We start from the raw sequence: 6,136 nt of genomic DNA, 5'->3' as shown, positions 1-6,136 counted from the left end.
CAGTACGCCCGTCTGAACTAGGCTTTTGTAATCTTTTATATATATATATATATATATATATATATATATATATATATATATATATATATATATATATATATATATGATTATTCAATGGCTTTGCAACTTTTATCAAAAAAAGAAAAAAGATTTTAGATATAAAATAATGATAACAAAAATACAAAATAAAAAAATTATTTATTCATTTAATGCATAGTTAAAAATTTAAAGTATCATATTCATGGTGTAATCATAAATTCTCTTAAAGATTACAATAATTTCAATAATTTTTTATCAATTTAAAATGATTGAAAATTCAAATCTCCTTCTAAAAATAGAAAACATTTTTTTTTTTCTAATAAATCATAACTATATTTGTAACACATTATTCCTTCATACTATAAGTAATCAAATATTAAGAATCTCATCAGCATATGAACAACACTAAATTTTATATTCATATCTCATATGCAATGTAAACATGTTACACACAATATTATTTGTAAATAGAAACATGTATATTAAACAAATACTAATGTCTAAGGGTAGAGAGCACCATGTGCATGTTTTAAAAGTAAACATAACCTTGAATAGGATCTCTTATGATACACATTTTGATATGGGACCCTTACCTTTGTCAAAATGGCTATAGAAAACTATTACATAGTGAGATACTATAATGGAGTCCAATGTCAATTAGAAGGTCATACCTAGTAATATACAAATTAATGCATATTTATTGATACTTTTTTTAATATTTTGGGGTTGAGACACAATATATTTAAATATTAAATGCATATTGTTGGCAATATGTGTTTTTGTTGATATCAACTTGATGTCTAACAATATGTGTTATCATTAAGTTAGATGAATGAAGTATATGTTGTGGTCATTTTTGAATCAAATGATGCATATTTGAGAGTAGTTGTGCCATGTCAAATTGTTCAATGACATGGAAGGCAGATTGAAGATTCATTAGATGACAATGTATCAATCCAAAATAGATGGTACGTATTGTTGTATATGTTTAAGTTACATGATGTTGTTGCAAGGTGTGTGCCATTGGTCTCCTTGTGTTGTGCAGCATAGTGCTTAGGTTTGTGACATGGTTAACTGCCTCTCGTGGATTCTATAAGTCTAGTGGTTGTATCGGGCATTAACAGGTTGATTTTTTGGTGCAACGACAACCACACTTGTAACAAGTAGTATTAGATCTTGGTCACAGGTTTGAACCCCTCGCTTGCACTAGGGGGGATTGTTGCAAGGTGTGTGCCCTTGGTCTCCTTGTGATATGCAATGCAGCGCTCAGGTTTGTGACATGGCTTAACCGCCTCCTATGGATTCTATAAGTCTAATGGTTGTATCGAGCATTAACAGGTCAAGATTTTGGTGCAACAACCACACTTGTAACACATTCAACCATCTTGATTAGAATCTATAAGTTCAAGAGATCATTTGGATGATGTTTGAGTTTAGTTTCATAGTTGGCTACTTGAGGAAAAATGTCTAAGTGTTGGATAGAGTGTTTTCCCTATAACTATGTATTGGTAAATTGCTCAACATTTTACAACATTACTTGTTTCTAGTTGTGTTGTTTTGGAATTAATATTCATAGTGTTGGGGATCTACTATCAAGTTTTCAAGTCATAATGTCTTAGTTAGATCACTAGAATTCTTTGCATCCTATCATAGTGATTGGTATGACCATACAATTCTGGGAACATGTTGAAGATGGTGTATTGGACTAGTGACATGATTTTCATGTGTGTTGCTTCTTTAGTGTATTAATCATGTTGATGTCACACAGTATATCCGGTCTACACTAAGATTATTAGCTCAATGAAATATTTCTTTAGCATTAGCATTTCATGACTAGTTACTTTAAGAAATTATTGAAGAAATGTTTCTAATTGTTTACATATATTGTATGGCGATATGCATGGTGCTTTGGTTTTTCCCCAGTAGTGTTATGTTTAACAATTAACAGTTTTGATAGAAGAGTTGATATTTGGCCAACTAATTATGTTTCTTCATTTATGAGTGACCCTAACCCATCTTATTTTCTTTGGAGGATGTGGTATGACACGTCTCAAGTTTATATTAAGTATTGCTTGACCTGTAACCTAGTTTTGTTGATGGTGAATGCATTTAAGGTCACCCTATATTATGTCACATGATTTATCTATTAGGTCCTAATTGAGAAGATCTAATTGTCGTTTTGGTGTGTTGCAAAGGATATACATACAGAAGGAAAATTCATTTTCAAATATGTGAGTCGATGTGAAGTTTTGTGAGAAAATTAAAACAGTAACATATTAGATAATTATGAAGTGTGCAAAATCAATGTGATAGAACATTTCGGCTAAAAAGAGGAGTGAAATATTAACATTTGTCAAATGCTTCTTCTATAGCAATTCACACTGTTATTTATTATAATATCCTTGTATAATGCCCTAGAGAAGTGATCTTTAGTTTGCAAGTCCACTATATCTTTCCCTAGGGTAGTGTGCCTTAGCTTGCATTTCCATTTAGAGAGCAATGAGCTTCCTTGGTAGTGGGCCTAAAACAAACTAAGTTATAAAAATGTGTTTCATATATTGTGAGTTGATCCTCATTGTGGTTTTTCCCTCTTTGAATTTTTCACATAAAAATCTTGGTGTTCTTGTGTGTTGCATATTGTGATCTTATTCTTTACTTTTGCAAATCCGATTTAATAGTTAAAACTTAATGAATGGTTTTGTTTTAGTTTATGTTGATTTACCCCTACCCCCTCTTAGCATCCAAGTGTTGGATATTATTGGTCATTGTTGTTGATAAGATATCTTGTTGTCATTGATGTCAAAATATTCCTATGATTTGCTCTGGTAATTGTAGATTGGGAAGATCTTATGATCTGGTTTGTAGTTTTGTTTTTGTTGTATTGCTGCTATGCAAAGTTTGGTATTTCCTCCAGTATATTCTGGTGTGATCAAACCTTGAGCTGAAATTTTGGGAGACTGTTTGGAATGGTCTTGTGTATCTTCATTTTAGATGGATCATGATTTGGTGGTCCACAAGTTATCTTTTTTCATGATAGTTGTTGATTGGTTGTGTTCTTGAGCTTTGATATGTTGATCGATGGAGATTTGATAAGTGGTGTTGGTGCAGCAATTTCCAATTATTCCAATGTGCTTGTTGTTGTTTCCTATTCATGTCCTATTTTTGTGGTGATCCGCATTGATCGTTGTGCTGATTTTTTTGATGGTTTCTATGAACCGGTGATGATTTTTGTGTTATGCGGTATTTCTTGCGGTGTAGCATGTTGCCGTTGTTCTTGGCATGATTTCTGGTGGAATTGAGCATTTGGGAATTTGAATTAGGTCTATTTTATGTTATGTAAATCATCATATTATTCTAGTGGTTGATCTTTGTATCGTGTAATGTAATTTTGTAATTGTGAGTTGAGGATTTAGTCGACCATGTTATCAAGGTTAATGAATTATATATATAGGTGATATTATCATGTATTTTGGCATCAAGGTTGTGTCTGCATTATCAAAGAGTGGTGTATGTATGATCAAGTGATTCATCTTTCAGTATTGTGATTAAGGAGAGATTGGTGTTGCTGAGTAGATAACTGTACTTAACTGGAACTGTAATCAGGCATTTGGAGATGTTATTCTTTTAGTTCATTTCTTTTGAATTGTAGCCTGAATCTTGTCATAAGTCAGTGAGACTTCCCTGAGGGTTGTAGCCTTTTGGGTCATTATATTTGAGCAGTGAGCTCTAGGCAATGTGCCTGAATGCATGTGCATTCCCCATTGTAATATTTCACATACTACTGCAGAGTATCATCTTACTGTGGGTAGGTTCCCACTGTGGTTTTCCATGTCAAAATCTTGGTGTTGTGTGTTGTGCTATTAACTTGATTATCTTTATTATTACTGCAGATCTATTTTTGTAATTAAGTTTGTAGATCTGGTGAAAAATGATTCACCCCCTCCCCCTCAGTTTTCCTCATCTTTGTTGCTAACAATTGGTATCAGACCTAGATCCTTCGAAAGAAGCTGAACCGCTCCAAGAGATCCGGGATGGCAGTTGTAGTTGTTATCTTTAAGAAAGACATTATGATATTTGATGGAAGTAATTATGCTATATGGAAGAACTGGATGGAAGTGCACTTGAAATGTCTTGGAGAATATTACTAGAAGATTATAAAGAATGTCTATTCTTCTCCTCTGAATGGACCGGTTACTACTGATGAGATCAAGGAAGTTGAACATAATATTAGAGCTAAGGAAGAATTGCTTAATACCCTGACTGACTCTGAGATGACAATCTAATGGGACTTCAGACTGCACATGAGATCTAGGAGAACCTTGAAATCCTGTATGAAGGTGATAAACAAGTGAAAGTTACTAAGTTACAAAGTTTGAAAGGAAAGTATGAGATGTTGAAGATAGGAGAAGATGAGAACATACACTCTTTCATGGTTAAGGTGAATGATCTAGTCTTAAGAATCGGATGTGCTAGTGGAACCCTTGAAGAAGATGAAATAGTTGATAAGGTGTTGAGATCTTTGCCTCCTTCTTATAAATATAAGGTTGTTGTTATTGATTAAATCTGGAGTGTGACTATAGTGACAAGAGATATGTTGGTTGGAAAGATTGTTGCATTTGAGCTGAGAAAATTTGGAGAATCACATGGAAAGTCTGAAACAACATTTAGAGCATCAACATCTATATCCGGAAAATAGAAAAATGATCCTGATGAGTGCAGAATATATAGATATGAAAGAGAGAGAAGAGAGATGGAAGAGAAAGAAAGAGAGATAAATGAGCTTGAAGCATTGATTGCCTGGAGATTGCCTAAAGGAGCAGATAAGTATGGTAGAAAATTGCCTTTGAAATTTTTCTCTTGCAACAAGATAGGACATTTTGCTTCTAGATGCCCTAAGAGAATGACTAAGTATGACAAGCATGATAAGTTTGATAAGTATGATAGGAATGATAGATATGAGAAGCATGACAAGTATGATAAGCCTTACAAGTCTAACCAGAAGTATAGGAATCAGAAGAACTATTATTATGTTGCTAATGAAGGTGTTACAAATGAAGAATCAGAAGAAGATGAAGTTGTTTTTATTTTGATTAAAGAAGATAGACTGGTATCTGTTGATTACACTAGCTATATTGTTGAGGAGAGATCTTTAGCTACTAAAGTTGAAGAGAAATATGAATGGGTGATTGACAATGGTTGTTAACATCATATGACTGGTGATAAAATAAAATTTATGAGTATGGAAAGGTATGATGTTGGAATAGTAAGATTTGGAGATGATAAAGCATGTGTGATCCATGGTAGAGGTTCTATTTCTTTTGATGGTAAGCATAATATTGATGATCTTCTGTATGTTGAAGATTTGAAGCATAATCTTTTGAGTGTTGGACAAATGGTTGATAAAGGAAATGATCTACAATTCAAGAATGGAAAATGCACAATCCTAAATGCCTTCAGTATAGAGATTGCATCTAGAACTAAGACTGAAGGTAACATTTTTCATTTGAATGCTGGTGAGAAAAGTTGTTTGATTGCTCAAATTGATGAGAGTTGGTTGTGGCATAGGAGAATGTGTCATGTGAACTTTGATTCAATGATTAAGATCTGTTCCACACAAGTTGTTAGAGATCTGCCTAAGGTTGTTAAGCCTGCTAATCCCATATGTAAGGAATATCAGTTGGGTGAGCAAACAAGAATCTCTTTCAAGAGCAAGCAATATACATGTGATGGATTGCTAGACCTTGTGCATACTGACCTATGTGGACCTACAAATGTTAGAAGTGTGTAGGGTGCATGATAGATATTTTATGCTACTAATTGATGATTATTCCAGGATGATGTGTCTTTTTTAAGGAGAAATCAGAATCATTAGACAAGTTCAAGATATTCAAACCAAAGGTGGAGAGGAAGTCTGGACTGAAGGTGCAATGTCTAAGATCTGACAGAGGTGTAGACTACTATTCCGATGAGTTCAATTCATTCTATGAAAAGCACGGGATTAGAAGACAATTATTTGCTCCTAGAACCCCTCAGGAGAATGGAGTTGTTGAAAGGAAGAATAGAACTGTCTTGGATGTTGCAAGGACTATGTTGATTG

This window comes from Cryptomeria japonica, chromosome 6 (assembly GCF_030272615.1).
Source record: "Cryptomeria japonica chromosome 6, Sugi_1.0, whole genome shotgun sequence".
NCBI classification, from domain to species: Eukaryota; Viridiplantae; Streptophyta; class Pinopsida; order Cupressales; family Cupressaceae; genus Cryptomeria; species Cryptomeria japonica.
Note: the sequence above shows the minus strand (reverse complement) of the source record.